We start from the raw sequence: 22,557 nt of genomic DNA, 5'->3' as shown, positions 1-22,557 counted from the left end.
CCTTTCAGCAGAACTGAACTCCTCCGGTCTAAGCCAGTGGACTTGAACAGGCCAAGCCGAGTTGACCATAAAGAAATCCCACTTCCCAGAATGCGAACCTTCTTTCTGTGAGCGAGTCTCCCTTTCTGTAGCAGGTCCCCAACAAAAACACGGTTTCTTGAGGGCTAATGTCATCTTCTACCCTGCGGCTTACTGTGTCTTGGCCAGGCTGCACACTTCCTGAGCTCGAATAGCTACTTAAAAAAATCGTGGTTTCTCTTCTGTGTCTTTTGGTTAGTTCATCTTTACTGCATGAATGGGCCTATGTCTCCTGGTGCCTAGACTTTACTAAACCAGTATGTCTCTCTCTAATTGTCCACAGGACACCACATGGATGGCTGTATTCCTATAGACTTCTGGTTTCTGAGGAAAAGACACCAATGTGTGTCTCTCGTAAGCAGGAGCATCTTGTGCTAATTTATTATCCATCATATATTTTGGCAGCTTTGTATTTTGGTACCATTTTTCACTTGCACAAAAGTTGTGAGATTACTAAGAAGAATTCCTATATACCTTTCCCCCAGATTCAGCAGCAATTTTTACTTCTTGTTCCATTTGCTGTCTGTGTTTACACATCTATGTACTCAGTTATACATCTGTATCTGTATGTATGTATGTATGTATCATAAATCAGTTCATAGTGGAGTCCTCTTATTTGCAGTAGCTATATTCTGTAACTCTGGCAGGAGCACTGAATTAGCAAATACTGAATACTTGTTCTTAGAGAAATGCAGGATTATATTCCTCTGGATCTCTGGTCACAACCATTTTTAATCAAGTGAGCAGCACATAACTTTGTTTTATGTGTGTACTGTTTAAAGAGACCTTATTTGATATATAAATGATAAATATTTCTATTTAAAACATTTATTGATTTATTGACAGTATAATCAATATAATCAACAATGTCAATTCATTAACATTGAACTTTTGACCAAGGGCACTATAACTCATGCCAGAAAGAAGCTTACTTAGGTACGTGTTTTCTCTCTAAGGCACATTACAGCCTTCTCGAATTTGGGAACACTAAATACCGCTTCTGCACTGTGATTGGAGGTCATTTTAAACATTAAAATCACCAAAAAAAGTTTAAAAAATGCCAAAAAAAATAGTGACACTCGATAGACCTGGCAAAGGACATGTGTTTGCAACATGAGGGCTGAAACAAGGCCAAGCGTAACCTTGTTCTGCCTCCTCTGGGAACATGCAAGTCAGGAGACTCAGATTTTTTGCCACTTTGCCTATGCTTATGAATGATGGCTGAAGTACTGTGGTCATTGATTTTTTGAGTTACAAATAAATATAGTGGGTAGGCAAATTCATGGAATTGGATTCTGTGAATAATGAGGATTAGCTGTATATGTGTTTGACCCTTATATGTTTATGTCTTTTTCTGAACCTTATGAGAGTAAGTTGGAGACATAGCTATTTACTGATAAATGAGGCATTCTCTTACAAAACCAGTACAGTGATCAAATCAGGGAATTTAATGGTGATAAAATACAGTCTATTTTCCTTATTCAAATTTTATCAGCTGCCTCCATATCCTTGGTAGCTATTTTCTGTTTCCCCTGGTCTAGAGCTCAGTACAGGAAGCGTAGTGCATTTCCTTTCCTTTTCACGGCTCTCTTCTCCTTTAGGACAGTTTCTTTTTATTTGTGCCTTTTGACGTTGATATCTTTACATAGTTGTTTTGTAGAATGTTCCTCTATTGGGCTTGTTTGGTGTCTCCATAATGAAATCGGCATGATGTGTTTCAGTAGAGCTATCGCAGAAGTTCATTGTACCCTTCTCAGCGCGCCGTATCAGAGGTTGTGCTACTGTGGTTTCTCTCTTGGTTAAGGTGCAGTCTGCCAAGGTTTTCTACCATTTTCCCTTTGAATTAATAAGCGATTGATGGAGAGGACAATACTTTGAAGCTATAGAAACATCCTGTTTCTCATTAAACTTTTGCACACTAGTTTAAGCATCATATATATACATACATATATATATATCTACTCTAAGGAAGAACTTTCCCATCTATTTATTTATGTACTCTATTTATATGTAAATGGATGTATGAATCTCTATTTTATTCAATGGGATATAAGCCATTTCAATCAATATTTAACATCCAAATTGTCCAAAATTTGTCCAGTGGAATATATATGTATATCTACTCTAAGGAAGAACTTTCCCATCTATTTATGTACTCTATTTATGTCTAAATGGATGTATGAATCTCTACTTTATTCAATGGGATTTAAGCCATTTCAATCAATATTTAACATCCAAATTGTCCGAAATTTGTCCAGTGGAATCTCTTTCAAACTGGCCTGTATTCTTTCAGTACACCTCCAACGTTCCTTCAGCACTTCCTTACTTTATGGAAGTAAGAGGTTGCAGGCTTTTCTGAAAAAAGTATCTCTGCTTTATTTCAGCAGAGAATGGTCCATAGAGACCAAGACTTGGGTGCTAGGTATATTCAGTGCTGCCAATGGACCATTGCTTCTAGGCCCCTTCATCAGAGAGCCTAGGAAATAGATATGTACAGGTGTGTGTTTGCACACACACTCACATGATCAGACATATCAGATACATAGACATCCATATCTATATACACACGCATGTATATGTGTGCACACTTATTACATAGATAAAGATTTGTATTTCTCTCTGTGTGTGTATATATATTTATTGGTTTACACTGATGTCTCCTGCTCCAGTCCGGCCCTGTAGAGTGCATTCCAGTCAGCTGTCTTTCCACGTTTGTAACTCCTTCTCCAACAATGAGAAACCTAGCTTTCACTATCCTCAATATACTTACACTTCTGTTGAAGCTAGAGTATATGGAGTACAGGTTTTAAATTTCAAACTCATACCACTGTGAAAAAGAAGCAAACCTACAAACTGTAATTCAGTGTCTGTTAGTGTCTTAGTTTAATGCACACAGAATGAAATGCATACATCTCCATGTATAATTCAGTTAGCTGTGAGAATGTACCAATACCCCCTTGCTCTTTTTGCACATAAAACAGTCATTCATATCATGGTCCCCAACCTTTTTTCTTGACTGCTTGCAGTTTGTAAGCTTGCGTGTGGTTTTCTTTGTATTCATCATGCTTATGCTTTGCTGATCTTCATCAAACTGTAAGTTTATGTTTCAACAAATTTGAGAACTTTTCTGCCATTATTTCCTCAAATATTTTTCTGTCCCCTTTTCTCTCCTTCCGTGACTCTAATGACTCATGTGTTAGACTGCTCGGTCTTGTTCCTCTCGTCACTGATGATAAATCCTTTTTCTCTCCTCTTCAGATTAGATGGTTTCTACTGATCTGTCTCCAGGTTCACTGATCCTATGTCTTCCGTATGAAACATTCTGCTAATCTCACCCACTGATTTTATTATGATTGAGGAAAAATTGACATGCAACATAATACTCCTTCCCGGTGCGCAGCGTGAGCATTCAGTATTTGTGTCCACTGTGACGGGATCACCGCAGTGAGTCTGTCTAGTTACCATCTGTCACTGCACCAAAGTTACTTTTTTTTTTTCTGCTTGTGATGAGAACTCTTCAGGTTTACTCTCCTGGCAACTTTTAAATATGCAATGCTACAATGGCACTGGCTGTAATTTCCATGCATACATATATCCTTGTGGCTTATTTATTTTATAACTAGAAGGCTGCATCACTTCAACTCCTTTACTCATTTCTTATACCCCTGCCCCCTTCCTTCCTGGAAATCACCAGTTTGTGTTCTGTACCTTTGAAATTTGTTTTGTTTGTTCATTTGGTTTTTAGATTGTATGTATAGAGGAGCCAGAGATCAAATTGCCAACATCTGCTGGATCATCAAAAAAGAAAGAGAGTTCCAGAAAAACATCTATTTCTGCTTTATTGACTATGCCAAAGCCTTTGACTGTGTGGATCACAATAAACTGTGGAAAATTCTGAAAGACATGGGAATACCAGACCACCTGACCTGCCTCTTGAGAAACCTGTATGCAGGTCAGGAAGCAACATGTCCAGAACTGGACATGGAACAACAGACTGGTTCCAAATAGGAAAAGGAGTATGTCAAGGCTATATATTGTCACCCTGCTTATTTAACTTATACGCACAGTACATCATGAGAAACACTGGGCTGGATGAAGCACAAGCTGGAATCAAGATTGTTGGGAGAAATATCAATAACCTCAGATATGCAGATGACACCACCCTTACAGCAGAAAGTGAAGAAGAATTAAAGAGCCTCTTGATGAAAGTGAAATAAGAGAGTGAAAAATTTGGCTTAAAGCTCAACATTCAGAAAACTAAGATCATGGCATCCAGTCCCATCACCTCATGGGAAATAGATGGAGAAACAGTGCAAACAGTGGCAGACTTTATTTTTCTGGGCTCCAAAGTCACTTCACATAGTGACTGCAGCCATGAAATAAAAAGACGCTTACTCCTTGGAAGAAAAGTTATGACCAACCTAGACAGCATATTAAAAAGCAGAGACATTATTTTGCCAACAAAGGTTCGCATAGTCAAGGCTATGGTTTTTCCAGTAGTTAAGTACGGATGTGAGAGTTGGACTATAAAGAAAGCTGAGCACCAAAGAATCGATGCTTTTGAACTGCTGTGTTGCAAAAGACTCTTGAGAGTCCCTTGGACTGCAAGGAGATCCAACCAGTCCATCCTGAAGGAGATCAGTCCTGGGTATTCATTGGAAGGACTGATGCTGAAGCTGAAGCTCCAATACTTTGGCCACCTCATGTGAAGAGCTGACTCATTTGGAAAAACACTGATGCTGGGAAAGACTGAGGGCAGGAGGGGAAGGGGACGACAGAGGATGAGATGGTTGGATGGCATCACCGACTCAATGGACATGGGTTTGAGTAAACTCTGGGAGCTGGTGATGGACAGGGAGGCCTGGCGTGCTGTGGTCCTTGGGGTCGTAGAGTCGGACATGACTGAGCGACTGAACTGAACTGATAAATGTGGTCACGTGGTGTTTGTCTTTGCTCCGTCTGATTTCATTTAGTGAAATACCCTCAGGATCCCTCTATTTTTCCCCAAATGGCACGATTTCCTCTTTAATGGCCAATATTCCATTTTTAATATATGCCACATCTGCTGAGTGGCACTTCGGTTGCTTCCCTATCTTGACTACTGTAATAATGCTGTGATGAACACAGGGGTGCATTTACCTTTTTGAATTAATGTTTTTTTCCAGATAAATACCCAAATGTGGAGTTGCTCGATCATATGGTAGTTCTGTTTTCTAATTTTCTGAGGTACTTCCGTTCTGTTTTTCACAGTGCCTGCACCAATTTACACTCCCACCAGTAGTGCACAAGGGTTCCCTTTCCACCACATCCTTGCCAACAAGTGTTATTTATTGCCATCCTAACAACTGTGAGATGATATTTCATGGTGATTTGGATTTGCATTTCCCTGATAATTAGTGACATTGAACATCTTTTCATGTTCCTGTTGGCCATCTGTATGTTTTCTTTGGAAAGATGTCTATTTAGATACACTGCCCATGCTTTAATTGGATTGTTTGTTTGTTTTTGCTATTGAGTTGTATGATTTTTTTTTTATATTTTAGAAATTAATCTCATCATAAATATGGTTTGCAAATAATTTTCTCCCATTCAGTGAGTTGCCTTTACATTTTGTCGATGGTTTCTTTTGCTGTGTAGAAACTTTTTGGTTTTGGTAGTCTAACGTATTCATTTTCGCTTTAATTTCCTTTGCTTTTGATATCAAATTTAAAAAAATGATTGCCAAGACATTAAGTCAATGAGTTATCAATATTTTCTTTCAGGAGATTTTTGGTTGCAGGTCTTACATTCAAGTATTTAATCCATTTTGAGTTAATGTTTGTGTATGGTGTAAGATAGTGGTCTAGTTTCATTCTTCTGAATGTGGCTGTCTTCATCCTCTGATTTTTAAAATTTCTCATATTGTACTATTGGGTCTCCATTGTTTGCAGTTTTTATTTCTCTGGTGAAATACTCTGTTTTTTCGCTCTATATTTTCCTGAGTCCTCAAACAAATTTATAATATCTGCTTTATATTCTGACCTCCCTGTATATTTCAGTTGGTTTCTGAAAGGCAATGTCTGACTTCATTGTGAATCATGTTTTTCTAATCTAGGAATTTTTGTTTTATAAACAGAAAATTGTGTATAAAGTGTTCTAGAGAGTAATTATGTTATCTTCTCCTGGAGAACGTTTGTAATTGTTTTATCAGGAGTGAATTTGTCTGGACTCAAACTCTAAAAGCTAGTTCCCTTATGGTTGGCAGCAGCTAAACTTTCTAACAGTTTGTCAGTTTTTGTAAGACACTTAGGAGTCTGAGCTGTTTATAGAGCAGAGGTCAACCAAGGGTTTGGGTGATTTTAAATGCAAAATTCTGTACTTCCTCATATGATGACTCTTTTCCAGGGTTCCCTTTAATAGATTCTAGGTGCTGTGACAGTCTTGAAACCCAGGGAGTAAGACCCATGGTTTCTACCTAAGGTCCAAACATCTCACACTGTAGAGCGAGGACTTCCTCACATGAGACGTTTCATAAAGCTGAAGCTGCCACGTGAACGCTTCTATGCTAAAGGTTGACTCTCTTCCAGTTTCTTCTTGCTTCTGACCATTTCTTTCTCTCATTTTATCCAGTGTCTATGTAATCTTATTGGCAGGAGTTTTCATCCAATACCAGCTACTCTGACAGCTCTAGAGTAAAATTCTATTAACTTTTAATGAGATAATATTTGTTGTTTTTATTTATTTTTGTTGTTGTTGTTAAGAAAATTTTTGTTGTTTTATCATGTCATGGGGCTTACCAGGTGGTACAGCGGTAAAGAATCTGCCTGCCAATGCAGGAGATGTTGGAGACAGAGGTTCAATCCCTGGGTCAGGAAAATCCCCTAGAGAAGGAGACGGCAACCCACTCCAGAATTCTTGCCTGGGAATCCTGTGGACAGAGGAGCCCGGCGGGTTACAGTCCGCTGTGTCGTGAAGAGTTGGACGTGACTGAGAATGCACGCTGTATCATGAGGCATTGAAGCATCTGATCAAATCACTATCTGGGTGGTGAGGCAGATGCTTTATCCTTCACTTCTTCTGGTTCTAGAGCAACTTGTCAGTAGATTTTAAAAAAGACCATCCCTTGCACTACTGAAGTCTTTCCAAGGCACGGGGAAGTACAACCCAAACGTCTGCCAGATGCAACTAGTCTAGCATCCAAACCTCACGCACACTTCCTTGGTTTCAGGGGTGTTTCCTGAGGGACTAATCCTTGCTGCTTGTCCTCTGCATTTGACTTTATGGAATGGGAGTAAAAAAGCGTCCTGACTACTATAATTGCCTTATATGTCTTTCATTAATTACTTCACTGTAAATATAACTGTGTTCATGCTCAATTATCCTGTGTCATAGGGGCGCTTAGACTCTGGCTATGTATTTTACTATAATTGCTTTGAATCCTCTGAGCTCCATGGCTAATTTATGACTAGGTTCTGTTCACTTTATTATTTATTTACTTGTTTATTTACTTATTTACTTTGGTTCATTTTATATTAATCCTCCCTCTGCCTTCTAAGTAGTTAGATACCTTTTACTTTCCCTCATTTAGTTATTTTTTTTTTCCTCTTAGGGGAGGTGTACTCTCTTTTTTCCCAAAAGCCTAGCATCAATTTCCTTCTCCTTTTTATTTTTATCTTAGATTTTTTTAAAAAAACAATTCTGGCAGACTGCCTCTGCTTAGAAGTTACATTAATGGCCCAATTTCAGCAATCTTTCCAATTTACTTTGGGCTTCATGGAAGGTTTAATTAAGTAAAAGAAAATTATGATGAAAATATAACACAGAGGACATCAGAAGGAACAAGCAAATGGGGTTTTGACTAGTCTACAGATCATTCATCAACAAGTGATCCTCGAAGATACAGAAACTCAAAATATCTTGAATTAGAAATTAAAACCTGTCTACTAAATAATAATAGCAAGAAAGGAAAAGTGCTGACCTTATTCTTGCTAAAAGTTCCACTCCTCTTTGTGTGCACACTTTTTGAAGCGTAACATCTGGATGACCCCGTTAATTGTTCTTTTTCTCCTCCTGTCTTTCTGATTCTTTTGTCATATTCCTTTGGTCACCGGGTGTTCCAGTGCTAGTTCTCTTTATTACCTTTCTTTATTTTAGCCCAGTCCTGAAATTTCCCACAACAGATGCTTCTCTCCTCCAGCAAAATGACCCCACGTGACCTCTTGACACTTGTTCCACCATCAACCTGCCTCAGGCGTCTTCCTGTCCTGGACGATGTCCTCCGGACAGCTGGAGACAGTCTGCCAGAGGTCAGAAACCCCATGACTGGGCGAGAGTGAGAAGATCCACACTGAAGGCACAGTATCTGTTCGTTCTCAACAGTTCGTTCTCAATCTTAGCTGATGGAGGAAAATGAACATCAGTAGCAGGATTCTGAACAGGGTCACATGCTTGGCCCACGCAGAAGGATGAGATTTGGTGCACACGGGGCTGAGCCCAGGGGTGGCTGTAGATCAGAGGCCACTCGGCAGGCCGTGAGGGTGCACGGGCAGCAGGAACGGCCAGCGGCGCAGCCCGAGGCGATGAGGATCCAGGCTGTGCTGCTGCTGGGCCGGCGCGGCTGCCTCAGCGAGAAACGCTTGTCAGCGCGGCTTGTCCTGGTGTCAGACAACCAGAGGGCTCCTCTCGGCGGTCAGTTTCTCTAATGAAGAACAGAGGACCTTGCGCGAGACTTCTGTATTGACTTTTCAGGAACTACTGCAAGCCTCCAGGTGCCAACCTATAAATATTTTTGAAAACAAGAGTTCAGAGTCTCTTTCATATTGGTTCTTTTAATCAGTTCACACCAGTATCATCCAAATAAATAAAGCAGAACTTCAGTGATAAAGCGTGCTCTTGACGGTAACAGTCTAAAATTTAACTTTATTTTGCATCTTTATATGGTTTTGCGTGGAAAGTTCTAGAGGGTTGCCATGATTGATTAAAATCTTGTCTCTCGGCAATGTTTGATTTATACAGATTCTTTTCCATAACAATTATATGATTTTTAAAAATTAAACTGCCCTTCTTTGCCAAGATGATAGCAATCTTTTTTAGTCCATTTTATAATTTGTCTCTAAAATGCCTGTCTCCATAATATGCTGATCATTAGAGTAATGCATATTTGATGAAAACGGGTAATAAATAACATTTCAAAGCCTATTTCTAGGCACTGATGGATGTACTATTGTTTTGTCCGCTGTGTTTACCGGCCGTGTCTTACATCTTCTAGATTTTAGCAGCACCCGCTGAGGAGTGAATGAGAACTGACCTGTTTTGAAATCCTCTTCCAGAAATAAAATTCTCCTCCTGTTACTTTTGTGGCTGGGCAGGGAATTTGGCACACATACTGCCATTCATTTGCAAATGCAAAGTCACCACTTGACAGGCTATTGGCTCCAAGGAGGACACAGTCTATCAAACAAGATCAAGGGTACTTTTTATAGACTCACAAACATCTCTCTTTATGCACATACATAAAAGGAGGTGATAAGAATAGAATCTCCCTCACTGGGAAAAGTCCCCTAAGTACAAATACCCAGTTCTATGAGATGTATTGATCATAAAGGGGAAGCGCTCTAGCAAAAGGGCCACTAAGCCACTCGGGCTGGACTGATCCACACCGCGCGTGGGGCTCGGTCCTATCGAGGAGCTCTCTTGTGCACTCTTCAGGGATGAACCAGTTCAGAAGAATCTTTCATGAGCACTTTACCCATCCTCACGTCTCTTGCAGAGAGCCACTTGGCTGTTCGCCCAGGGCTGTTACCCGCAGGAGAGGAGACGGCTCTGCTCCGGCCTCCGCCTGCCCGAGCTGTGGCGGCGCATGGAGCCCAAGCGCCGCCCCGGGGCCGGGCCCTGCGCACCCCAGGCCGGCTCCCACCGGGCCCGGCGCAGGGCAGCGGGGCCGGGCAGCACGACGACCAGTGAGGTACATGTCAGCGACTGGAAACATACGGTCCTAGCAGTGGTCTGACCCAGCTTTCAGTGTTTTCTTCTTAGCGCCAACTATTCACTCCTTCCTTGTAGGAGCAGTCTGTGAGTTCAAGCATTGTAAGTGGTTGGGTTCACCTGTTTCTCCTTTTCCTGCTGACTTCTTTTGTTTTTTGAAACTTCAGTTCAGTTCAGTCGCTCAGTCGTGTCTGACTCTTTGTGACCCCGTGAATCGCAGCCCGCCAGGCCTCCCTGTCCATCACCAACTCCCGGTGTTTATTCAAACCCATGCCCATCCAGTCGGTGATGCCATCCAGCCATCTCATCCTCTGTCGTCCCCTTCTCCTCCTGCCCCCAATGCCTTTCCAGTGAGTCAACTCCTCACATGAGGCGGCCAAAGTACTGGAGTTTCAGCTTCAGCATCAGTCCTTCCAGTGAGCACCCAGAACTTATCTCCTTAGGATGGACTGGTTGGATCTCCTCGCAGTCCAAAGGACTCTCAATATATGTCCAATATTGAGGCTGATTTTCAGAAAAGAAGAATAAAAAGGATGGAAGAGGGAGAGAGTCAAAGCTCATGGAAATAGATAACAAGAACAATATATAAATTAAATCTGAGAAGTGGTCACCTACATACTGTATTTAAATGGATCATCTCAGCATTGCTTCCAATTCTAAAATATCTGAAAGTTGCCAAAAATATTCTCCTTTAGTTGGCTGCCAACCATGAGATAGGCAGGTAAACTTTTTTATTTTTCTTTTGGGGAAGATGTCTACTTTCTTAAATGTTATTTAATCCCTGTATTAGATAAAGAATGTACTTTGGTGAATAAGATGTTGGATATTATTATTCTGGGATCCTTCCACAAAATTGTTTCCAAACATGAGCAATAATGTCCTTTGGTCTCTCTTTAGCCATTAACTATTCTCTTTTTGCTTCTTTGGCCTGCAAACCACTAGAGATATCATAGATTCCAAGGACACTTTTCCTTTCAGTCATCCTAATACAATGTTTGAAACAGTCAAGTTCACTCTTCATTTGTTAGTATTCATTTATTTGCTAGCTTTTCTCAACCACAGTCAATGTCCATTATTCAACTAATCCCTCAATCAATCAGATTAAAAATTATATCTTTACTACTAATACATGTCCAATATTAGCTATAATGAAACTCAGAAAAATCTAACACTGTTCTGGATTTTAATGGGCATAGTACCACAGTTGACTCTAACTCAGCCAGAGAGTTGATGCTCTATAAATCCTGAGTGTTATACTAAAAATTCACAACCATCAGACCCTATGCACATCCCTAAAGTGCACACTATGAGGATTAAGAACGTGACTGAAAAGCTAAGCATTGGGCTCGGTGGCTGAAACATGCCCCTTAGTATTTAATTTACATTTTAATTTACGTTCATTGGTCATCAATGGTGGCTCAGCGGTAAAGAATCCGCTTCGGTGCAGGAGACCCATGTTCTACCCTCTGGTCAGGAAGATCCCCTGGAGGAGGAAATGGCAACCCACTCCAGTACTCTTGCCTGGAGAATCCCATGAACAGAGGAACTTGGCGGGCTCCAGTCCATGGGGTCGCAAAGAATTGGACAAGACTGAACCACTAACACTTTCAATGTGTACTAATAAATGGCAGTAAAGATGCAGACTGGGCATTTATTAAAATGGACATTTAGCTTAAATAATGTGAAATTTAAGAAACTGTTAATTAAATTACTGCAGAAAAGAAGACAGATTTTGTAAAAGTTGGACATCGTCTTTTCTTTTAAATTATACATTGAAAAAAAAATTATACCTTAAAGCCTGAATCACTGAAATGTGAGGCTGAAAGTAGTTAGTTATCTCTAAGGCATAGGACACACCATTTTGACTGAAGAGATTTTGATGAAACAGCCTAATTAAATTCCTGAATAATTCTTTCAAGTGTATGAGATGCCATTATAATTTACTACTGCTTTGTTACTATTAAGTTAGAAATACCACTAAAAAAATAGCAATTATACTTGCTTACATATGTAGCATATATACATACAATATACCAATAGCTCTCTCTATATAGCCATATACATAGCATACACACACACACACACACACACACACACACACATATATATATATATATATATATATAATTTTATCTAACAAATCTCATGGGGTGGTCCATAGAAGTTGCCCCATAGAATACGGCAATAACATTAAAACACAAAAGAAATCTTTGTCATGCTGTCAATCTTGAACGCTGATTTGAGCTGATGCTTCCTTTCTATCCTAAGAAAGCTTTTTTTTATTGTTGTTACACTTTAAGCATTACTGTTACTTCTGCTGAGATCTTGAGAGAAGTATTGCTTTTCATACCTTTTGTCTTTAGATCTTGGGATCTGACTTACCTTGAGTGAACTATGAAATCTGAATATGAAACATGAACATATGGTATATTCGTGTGTATAAAAATTGCCGTCTTTCTGATCAGAAAGTACATGTCTCAGGACTGTGGTACTACATACAATGGTTAAATGAGCTAGGATAAGCCATGGGGGGAAGAACAGAATAGCATCCAACTTGTAATCATCTCTAGGATAGGAGCTGTCTTAAGTGGTAAAAATGACTGGCAATGCTTCTAGAGCCATTAGGCGCTCGCTGCACCCTGGAGTGCCGTGGGCCGTAAAAGCAGAGTGGGGATAAACACGCCCTGGGGTGTCATACGCCGTGAGGCACAGACGTGTTCTCCCATATTATGATAACCACTGCTTAGAGAAATCCTGATTTTAGTAAAAGAAGACACAGAAGGAAAAATGCATTTTCCTATTCAATAAAGATCTAGTAATATAATCTCTCAGTCTTAGAGTATGTGGAGTAACTGGACTGGGGAATTTTTTACATAGATGTATCATCCCCCTTAGAAGTGCCTTTCAAAATTGCAAAAGTTACTCTTAAAGTGAAGTTTTAAGACCTGACTGTATGTTAGGTACAATGACTGTGTAAAGGGAACCAAACTTCAGTGTTTAGGACTTTAAATAATGATCCCAGTGATAACTATTGCCAGACCTCAGTTATTTCCCACTATGAAGAAAGTAACAGAGTTGCAATGTATTTTTCTCAGTATGGACAGGATGCAGGCTAAGATTTTAAAAACAAAACTGAAACACAGAGATCCAAAGGGCATTAGACTTTCACTGAAATATGTTATTCAGATCAAAAGTATTAATCTGTTTGATTCTTATTATTTTAAATAAGAAAACTTGCTACTATTACAAGTAACAAATAAGGTGGGTCAAAATAAGGGAGACTCAGGTGACAGTGGAAGGACTGATGCTGAAGTTGAAGCTCTAATACTTCGGCCACCTGATGCGAAGAGCTGACTCGTTTGAGAAGATCCTGATGTTGGGAAAGATTGAAGGCAGGAGGAGAAGGGGACAACAGAGGATGAGGTGGTTGGATGGCATCACCGACTCAATGGACATGAGTTTAGGTAAACTCCGGGAGTTGGTGATGGACAGGGAGGCCTGGCGTGCTGCGGTTCATGGGGTCACAAAGAGTCGGACACGACTGAGCGACCGGACTGAACTGAACAGGTGATAGTGGTTCTTAATTCTGATCAGCTCTTGAATGTTCTGGTGTTGGAGTAGGTTTCTTCACATAGTGTGTGCTGGGATTTTTTCTCCTTACTTTCTCTCCTTTTCCCTTTGGGTTTTACGTCCTGAGCAATGTGATATTTATACAGATAACAGTAACTTTAGCAAATGTGACCATAGATTTTTGTTAAGGGAAATGCGACTGGTTTCAACTTAAAAAGGTGCGTAGAGGACCTGGGAGGACTAAAGAAGGGGATAGCAATGGAATAACTACAACATAAGGAGGAGAAGGTTCCCAAATAAATAAAAAGTTCATACTTGTCTCCCTAATGTACTTAGATAGAAGTATGTTATCTGAGACTAATGTAGCAATGGCCAATGGCCAAAAAATTCTAGAGCAGGATGTTTAAACTATGCCCCATGAATCCCCCTGGAATTATATTACATTTTGTTGTTTTTGCTCTTGAGTTGTTGTTTCCTCATTATTCTAGAATTAGTTCTACGGGTTTGTTATAGTCTAAAGAGTCTGTGACCCAAAAGTGGTTAAAAACCAGAAGAACCCTAAGACACAAAGTTTCTGTTGTTTTCTAGGAAAGCACTGTGGAAATTGAAGATAACTCAAGGTAGATCGGAGAAGAGAATTTGGTTGATATTTGAATGGTTCATTCTGTGGATCCACGGTGTACTGTGGTCTCATTTGGTCAAATTCAGAGTAGCCAAAGTACCTCCAGACTTGATCAAATTGAGGGTTTATACACTCAAGTTTGCTAAAGTATTAATTTTAAAGGAAGTTTCAGCCTCTGTTAGAGACAATTTAGATCTCCAGCATAGACGTTAATCTCAAAAAGATTCTTACTGGTAGGTGTCAGGTGTGTTTCATTTCAGCAGGATGGGACTGAATATGCACAGACGCAGATCCTCAGATCAAAGGATGTGATTATGATGTGGAAGAGCATTTTCAGGTCTTCCGGAAGTCTCAAATGAAAACAAAGGCGTTTCCATCCGGCTCTCCCTGAAACACTGCTACAGGTTGCTGGCATTGGCGGTGTGCTGCTACTGTAATCAGAGACAACATGAGCAAATTTCGTGAGGTAGTCATGGTGAAAATATCGAATTTTATGGTTTGTCACAGATTAATAAGCAAATAATATTAAGGCTGTGCAAACTCTTTTTCAATAACTTGAGCGATTATCAAAGATTACACAGGACATGTTTAGCAAAAGAACAAAAACTAATAAATATGAACATCCATCTGTGAGCTTTGCCTCATTAATTCTTTACACACCAGAAAAATTGGAGTAAAGCAAGAAATATTCATTGTATAATAACCAGAGATGTGAGTAGAGAAGCTTTTTAAAGTACAATTTTTCATTAATAATTTAAGAGAATAAATGAAATTGCTACTTCAGTGAAGTCCATTGGCATTGTCTGGACTTGGCACTTAAAATACTGCCGTGTTATATAGAATTCACCTTACCCAAAGAGAGTTCTGGCCTTTGCCCTAGGCTGCTCACCCAGGTGACCTCTGGTTTCCTGGAATTGCCTGCATGGTAGGAGCATCTTTTTTGGCCTAAGGCTTTGGTCACAAGACAGACAATGGTTCATGATGAGGGGTTTGGGCCACATCATATCATTATCTTTGGAAATTAGGTATTTAGTCAGGAGACTAAACTCAGGAAGTCAGGGCTTTCTGATAGCTGAGTTGGTAAAGAATCTGCCTGCAAAGTAGGAGACCCCGGTTCCATTCCTGGGTCAGGAAGGTCCCCTGGAGAAGGGATAGGCTACCACCTCAGTATTCTTGGGCTTCCCTTCTGGCTCAGCTGGTAAAGTATCCACCTGCAATGTGGGAGACCTGGGTTCAATCCCTGGGTTGGGAAGATCCCCTGGAGAAGGGAAAGGCTACCCACTCCAGTATTTTGGCCTGGAGAATTCCATGGACTATCCGTGGGGTCACAAAGAGTCAGACATGACTCAGCGACTTTCACTTTCACTTTCTAGGGGTTTCCCATGTAGCTCAATGGTAAAGAATCCACCTCCCAATGCAGGAGTCATGGGTTTGATCCTCGGGTCAGGAAAGTCCCCTGGAGAAGGAATTGGTCACTAACTTGTTCCAGTATTCTTGCCTGGAAAATCCCATGGACAGAGGAACCTGGCAGGCTATAGTCCATGGCGTTGTAAAAAGTGGGACACAATTTAGCTACTAAACAGCAGCAACAGGAGGTTAAAGGTGTTAGCCTGAACCCTGGGAAGACTGGAGGCTAACAGTCAGTCACTCAATATATGTGTTCAAGACCCTCTGGACATTGAAGACAGTCCTTGGGGTCACAAAGAGCCAGAGATGGCTTAGTGACTAAGCCCAGCACCGCAGGCTTGCAATTAGTGTCAGACTGAAGGCAGGCTTTTTGGGCGTGTTTCCTTTGACCTTCCGGTTTGGGTTAACTCTGGATAACTAACTCGTTAAAGCCAAATGTGTAACACTCAAACAACTAGAAAAATAAGAAAATTAGATACATAACACACTTTCACATGTACATATACACATAAGATAAAAATAATAAAATGTGTGTACTAATGTGTAATGCACATTAACATACAGATATTTTGTACAAATATCATTTTTTGTTTGCCCCAAATCATTTCCTCATTTTTCTGATAACAAAATTCCTTTTCCTAATGGAATGGTTATCCATTCTGTCCCTATCTGTCTCCCATTCCCTTAACCCAATCTTGGTTAATCTAAATCTTCCTTGAGGTCCTCCCTCCCATAATAAAATTATTGTTTTGTGTGAACAAGCTAGACCAGTCAAATTCTTCTCTGAGATTTGTCTGCTATAGCTATTAAGGAAAAAAAAATCTTTCTTTATCTAGAGGTGTGTGGTTTTTTTTGTTTTTTTTTTCCTGCTCTCTTTCTGACGCAGCCCAATTCCACAACCCTGTGATGGGGAGCTCACTCTCTCCCCCAAGCCCCTCTGTCAGGGAACTTTCTCCAGGGAATGTTCTCCACCAGGGAACACACACGGTGAGGATACCTGTGGTGCTGCTCCTGGTGCTGTTCCTGGGCGGAATGTGAGGTTTCCCAGGAAGGCCGTCAGGGTGCAGGTGGAGCCTGCAGAGTTGGGCTCTGTAGGCCTGTGGGAGGAATAAGTGTTGGTCCTGATAGAAAGCAGGGGAAGGATAGGATGGGATTTGCTGAGCATTAGGGCTAGAGGTGCCTAGAGAATGGAAGAATCAGGCTCAAAGCTCTGTTGCTATGACCAATTTTGTGAGATCTCAGGAATTCTAGGAGGCCTAGCAGGGGAGGACTGGGATGAGAAAGACCTGCAAGCCCCAGGTGCCAGAGGCCCCTCATCCTAGACTTGTCAGCAAGGAGTCTTACTCCTGCCGCCTATCAAGCAAACCCCGATCGTTAAGGGCACCTTGCCTCACCCCCTCAACTCAAGGTCAGAATGTGGTCCAAGGGGCCTAGCCAAGTGTGTGAGTGTGGGCTCTGACCCAAAGGATGTGCCAGGTTAGGACTTTCCAAGGCCAGGATAGAAAGTGAACTGCAAATGCAGTGTGTAGAGAACAGAATATTATATATTTGGAATTGCTGGTAGCCATGTAAGCATCTCAGCTCCAATGTGAACTGGTGCTTCTTTTAAGAATGAAGTCCTCACCGAGGAAAGAAATGTCGAGAAATAAGGACAGATACAGTGACATGATTTGATTTCTGGGGTCCTGTACTCATTTTGTTTCCTAATATGTCAGCCTGTATGTTTCTGTTTTTTGCCAGAGTAGGCTGAGCTTTTCTTTTCTATCACAGACTCTTACTGGACACTTTATATATATATATATATATATATACACAAACTTTACAGTAAGTCTTGAACTTGAGTAGCTTCAATCCACCAACAATGGCCTTTCCTTTCAATATTGTGTTCGTTACTTTGCATCTTTTGCTTCTCCATATAAAATTTAGAATCGGTTTGATCATATCCATAAAATAATTTGCTGAATTTGTGTTTGGATTGTACTGAATCTGTCAGTCAAGTTGGGAAGAATTAGCCACTGAATAATGCTGAGTGTTCCTGTCCATGAACATGGAATATCTCTCCATTTATTTCATTCTTTGACTTTGTTCATCAGAGTTTTGTTGTTTTATTCATATAGCTATTTTGCACATTTTGTAAATTCATATCTAAGTATTTTATTTTGGGAGACTTTAACATAAGTTGTATTGTGTTTTTCATTTCAAATTATCTTGTTCATTGTTGGTATGTAGGTAAGCAAATGTATACTAACCTTGTATACTACAACCTTGCTGCCTTCACTTAGCTTCAGAAGTGTTTTTGTCAATTCTTTCAGATTTTCTACTTGGATGATATGTCATCTGTGGCAGGGTTGGGGGGTGGGGACAGTTTGTGAGTCAGTATACAATTTTTTCTCCCCTTGCCTTATTGCATTAGCAAGTATGATGTTGAAAGGAGTGGTAACAGGGAATTTTCTTTCCTTGTAACTGATCTTAGTGGAAAGCTTCAAGTTTTCCACTATTAAATATGATATTAGTTGTAGAATTTTTTCAGATAGGCTTTATCAAGTTCAAAAAGTTCCTATTTCTAGTTTAATGAGAGTGTTTATCATGAATGAGTTAGATTTTGTCAAATGTTTTCTCTGACAGTTCTTGATATGATCATGTGTGTGTATTCAAAGAATACTTCATTGAGGGATTGAAAAGCAAGTCAAGCAAAACCTTTTTCCCTTGTTCTTGTAGAGGCAGTGATCCTCTAGCCACAAGTAGGAATTTTGGGTGACTTTGGTCTTTTCCCCCTTTAGTATCTTCCTATCAAGTTTTCCAAAATAAATGAAATATTTGTGCTCTTGTAAACTCAGCTTGAAGAGTATTCCTAAAACACTAATCATCATTCATCACTTTGCTAAAACCCCATTACCAAGAGTTTCTGAAGCTAGTTGTGATTAATATGAGTGAGAAACTTTTCACAAACATTTCTAAAATTTGGTTTTCCCCTATATTATAGTTGTAAGTATAAGGGTTTGTGAAAGTCATGGGAGATGGGGATGATTTCTTCCTAGAGATATTGGGAGATTTGATGGAATTGGCAAACCTCTAGCTGAGTCTTCAAGAATTGGTATGAGTTTGGAGACAAGGGGATTTGATCAGGGAGAATTGCATAAATAAAGCCATGGAGATGGGAAAATGCCAGCCATATTTGGGGGCAGCCAGTTATTATGAACTTGGAATGTTAACAGAAAAACGATAGAAAGATGAACTGAACAACTGAGTTACGGCCAAGTTACGGTGAACACTAAATGTCAAACCGAGAAATCAAATTTAGTCTGCAGGGGATGTGGATACGTTGAAATATTTTCAGTACAGTGATGACATGATCAGGACTGTGCTTTTAGAAGATTCATTTTGCAGTACTTTGTAGAATGAGAGATAGAGACAAAACACGGGAGGTAGAGACATCTTTGTCACATCTGGTAATATATCTTTGAAATTCCTTTTTCCTTTAAATGTCACACAGCAACTCTGAGAACTACACTTTGAGGCTGTGATTCCGCTGTCAGCAGTGACATTCACTTCTCATTTTCTCTTCTGATGAATGACGGGAGCCAGCTTCAGCCGACAATGAGAAGAATCACTAAATACAGTCAACATGGAATTCAATTAATGAAGAAGGCAATAGCTTCTGTTCTGTATATGATCATAGTGTCTTCTGGTTGTAGGTTACGTGTAATAAGAAATAGTAGGAAGAGAAGAAAGGGCAGAAGGGAAGGAGAAAAGAAAGTGAGGAGAGGAGGAGAGAAAAGCAGAGAGGACACGACAGGGGAAGATACGTTTATGTCAGAAGAGTCTCATGTTACGGTCTCTGAGAGTTTACTTAGATAAAAAAAATCTTTATATTTTTTACTTATCAAGGTAATAATTTGGAAGCTCTTATATATCAGTGTGAAAGATATGAGATAGTCATCGGTTCTCAGCTTGCTGAGAGCGAGGTAGGATTATACTTCCTGGCCCCTTAGGTTGGGTGGGGCCATGTGCCAGGTCCAGAACAATGAGTGCTGAGTGAAGTTGCTGCCACTTCCGGGCTGGGACGTGTGATCGCTGGTGTGAGACCCTCCAGGGCCCTCTTTTTCTTTCTGGAACAGATGGTGGCTCTTCCCTCTGTTTGCTTCTCTGAGACAAATTGCTTTTTCCCAAGCCACATTTACATCAACAACATAAGAGAACATTGGCCTAATTGCACCCTCCACGATAATGACTAATTTAATATTTTTCTGGTTTGGTAATTTCTAGTCTCTGTGATGAGTAGAGTACCTCTGCTGACCTGTGATGGAAAAGTAACAATGAGTAAGAATTAAACTTGAATTTAACATCCTTCAGATTTATTTTGTGTTTTCATTTTAATGTAATGCTTCCTTTCCAATTATTTTATATCAATGTATAATTTATGTATAAATTTATAAGTAATTTATTAACATATATATTTGATTTTTTTTTGGTAAAGAACAATTTTTAGAGCAGTTTTAGGTTTTTTGGCAAAATTTAGAGAAAGGTACAGAGATTTCCCATAAGCCCCCTGTCCTTACACGCATCCTTACCAGAGTGGTATATTTGTTATAAGTGATGAACGTATGTTGATATATCATTATTGCCTAAAGTCTATGGTTTGCATTAGGGTTCATTCTAAGTGTTGTACCTTCTGTAGGTTTGGACAAATGTGTAATATTCATGTTTATAATATCAAACAGAGTATTTTCACTGCTTGAAAAAATTCTTGATGCTCTACCTGTTTATTCCTCCTCCATATCCCCTGCAATCACCGATCTTACTGTCTCCATAGCTCTGCCTTTTCAACAACATGATGTAGTTGAAATCATAGAGTATGTAGTCTTTTCAAATTTCAAATGCAAATAGAAATATGCATTTAAAGTTCTTCCATGTATTTTCATGGCTTAATAGCTCACATTTTTGGTGTAAAATAATATTCTATCTCCTGGAAATACCATAGTTTATTTATCCATTTCCTACTGAAGGACATTTATGTATCTTAAAATTTTGGAATTTATGAATAAAACTGCTGTAAACATGCAGATTTTTGTGTGGATAAGTGTTTTCAACTCTGTGGAATATGATTTCTGGATTGTATGGCACAGATATGTTTAACTTCATGAGAGACCACTAAACGGACTTCCAAAGTTGCTGTATCATTTTGCATTCCCACCAACAGTATATGAGAATCCCTGTTGTTCCACATCCTTGCTAGCATTTACTATTGTCAGTGTTGGTTTTTTTTGGGGGGGGGCATGTTGCAATTCTAATAGGTGTGTAGTGGGATTTCCGATGTTTTAATTTCACTTCCCTGATGGCATTTGATTTGGAGCATCTTTTCATAGGTTTATTTACCATCTGTGTATCTTCTTTGGTGACATGTCTATTAAGGTCTTGGTTCAGTTTGTTTGTTGGGTGGTTTGTTTTCTTAGTGTTGTTTTCAGAATTCTTTGTATCTTTTAGATAATAATCTTCTCTAAGATGTGTCTTTTGCAATTATTTTCCCCTAGTGGCTTTTTATTTTTTTCACATTTTTTGCAGAACAGATGTTTTTAATTTTAGTGAAGTCCAGTTTATTAATTCTTTCCACCATGGATCATGTCTTTAGTGTTGTATCTAAAATATTATCACCATACTCAAAGTCGCATAAGTTTTCACAGGATGAGATGGCTGGATGGAATCACGACTCAGTGGACATGGGTCTGAGCAGGCTCCAGGAGATGGTAAAGGGCAGGAGAGTCTGGCATGCTGCAGTCCATGGGGTCGCAAAGAGTCAGACTGAGCTACTGAACAGCAATATTATCTTCGAGGGACTTTAGTTTTGTGTTTTACATCGAGGTCTATTATTCATTTTGAGTTATTTTGTAAGGAGTGTAAGTTCTGTGTAAGTTAATCTTTCTGCATGTGGATGTCCAGTTGTTCCAGTATCACTTGTTGTAAAGACTGTCTTTTCTACAGTTTGCTGACTCTGCTCCTTTATCAAAGATCAGTTGACTGTAATTGCATGGGTCTGGTTCTGGGTCTCTGTTCTGTTCCATGATCTATTTTGCCAATACCATGCTGTCTTGGTTATTGTAGCTTTATAGTACTTCTTGACTTTGCGTGGTGTCAGTTCTCCAACTTTGCTTTTCTTCCATATTGTGTTGTCTACTCTGGGTGTTTTGCCTCTTCATCTAAACTTTAGAGTTAGTTTCTTTCTTTCTTTTTTTTTAAACAGCACTGTACAAGCATTGTTTTTTCTCTTGACAACCTTCGTTTTATTTTTAAATGAACTATAATGTAATTAGCCAAACTTCTGAAGATGAATAGTTTCTAAATCTTTTCAGTATTTTAATATATACATTTAGCTTTTCTTATTCTTCCCCATGTCTTTTCAACTTCCTGTATGAATAAACTTGGATAAGAACCAAGGAAGCTATGTATTCCCATTAATAATTTTGGGTGTTTTCAGTTGTTGCCCACTGATGCATCAGTTGATTTCTCTTTGGTGCTGTCCTGCCTGTTAGACTCTTCCACGCCGCATTTCTGCGGCGCCTTCTCAGTGCACTTGATACCAATGAAGCAGTAAACACCCCATTGAACCTAATCCAGGTGTGGCCCGAGAAAAAGCAGGAAAACATTTTACTGTATTCTTTGTTGAACTAGTCATGAAACAGTGCTACTATTGTTGACACAGTTGTTTTATGTCCATTACCTTGAAACTGCTTTTTTCTTTTTTTTTTTCTTTTTTCTTTTTTTTATTCAGAGGGATCAGATGTGCAATTTTGAGAAGTATTCTCTAGGAGATTTCTCACATTTGATGAATGGTTCTGGCAACCTATGCCATCAACCAATGAACTGAAGCTTGGGTTTCCTCTCTTTTCTGTATATGTTCATCTGCTTGGTGAAACTTATCC

This window comes from Muntiacus reevesi, chromosome 4 (assembly GCF_963930625.1).
Source record: "Muntiacus reevesi chromosome 4, mMunRee1.1, whole genome shotgun sequence".
In the NCBI taxonomy this organism is placed as follows: Eukaryota; Metazoa; Chordata; class Mammalia; order Artiodactyla; family Cervidae; genus Muntiacus; species Muntiacus reevesi.
This window is presented reverse-complemented; position numbering follows the sequence as displayed.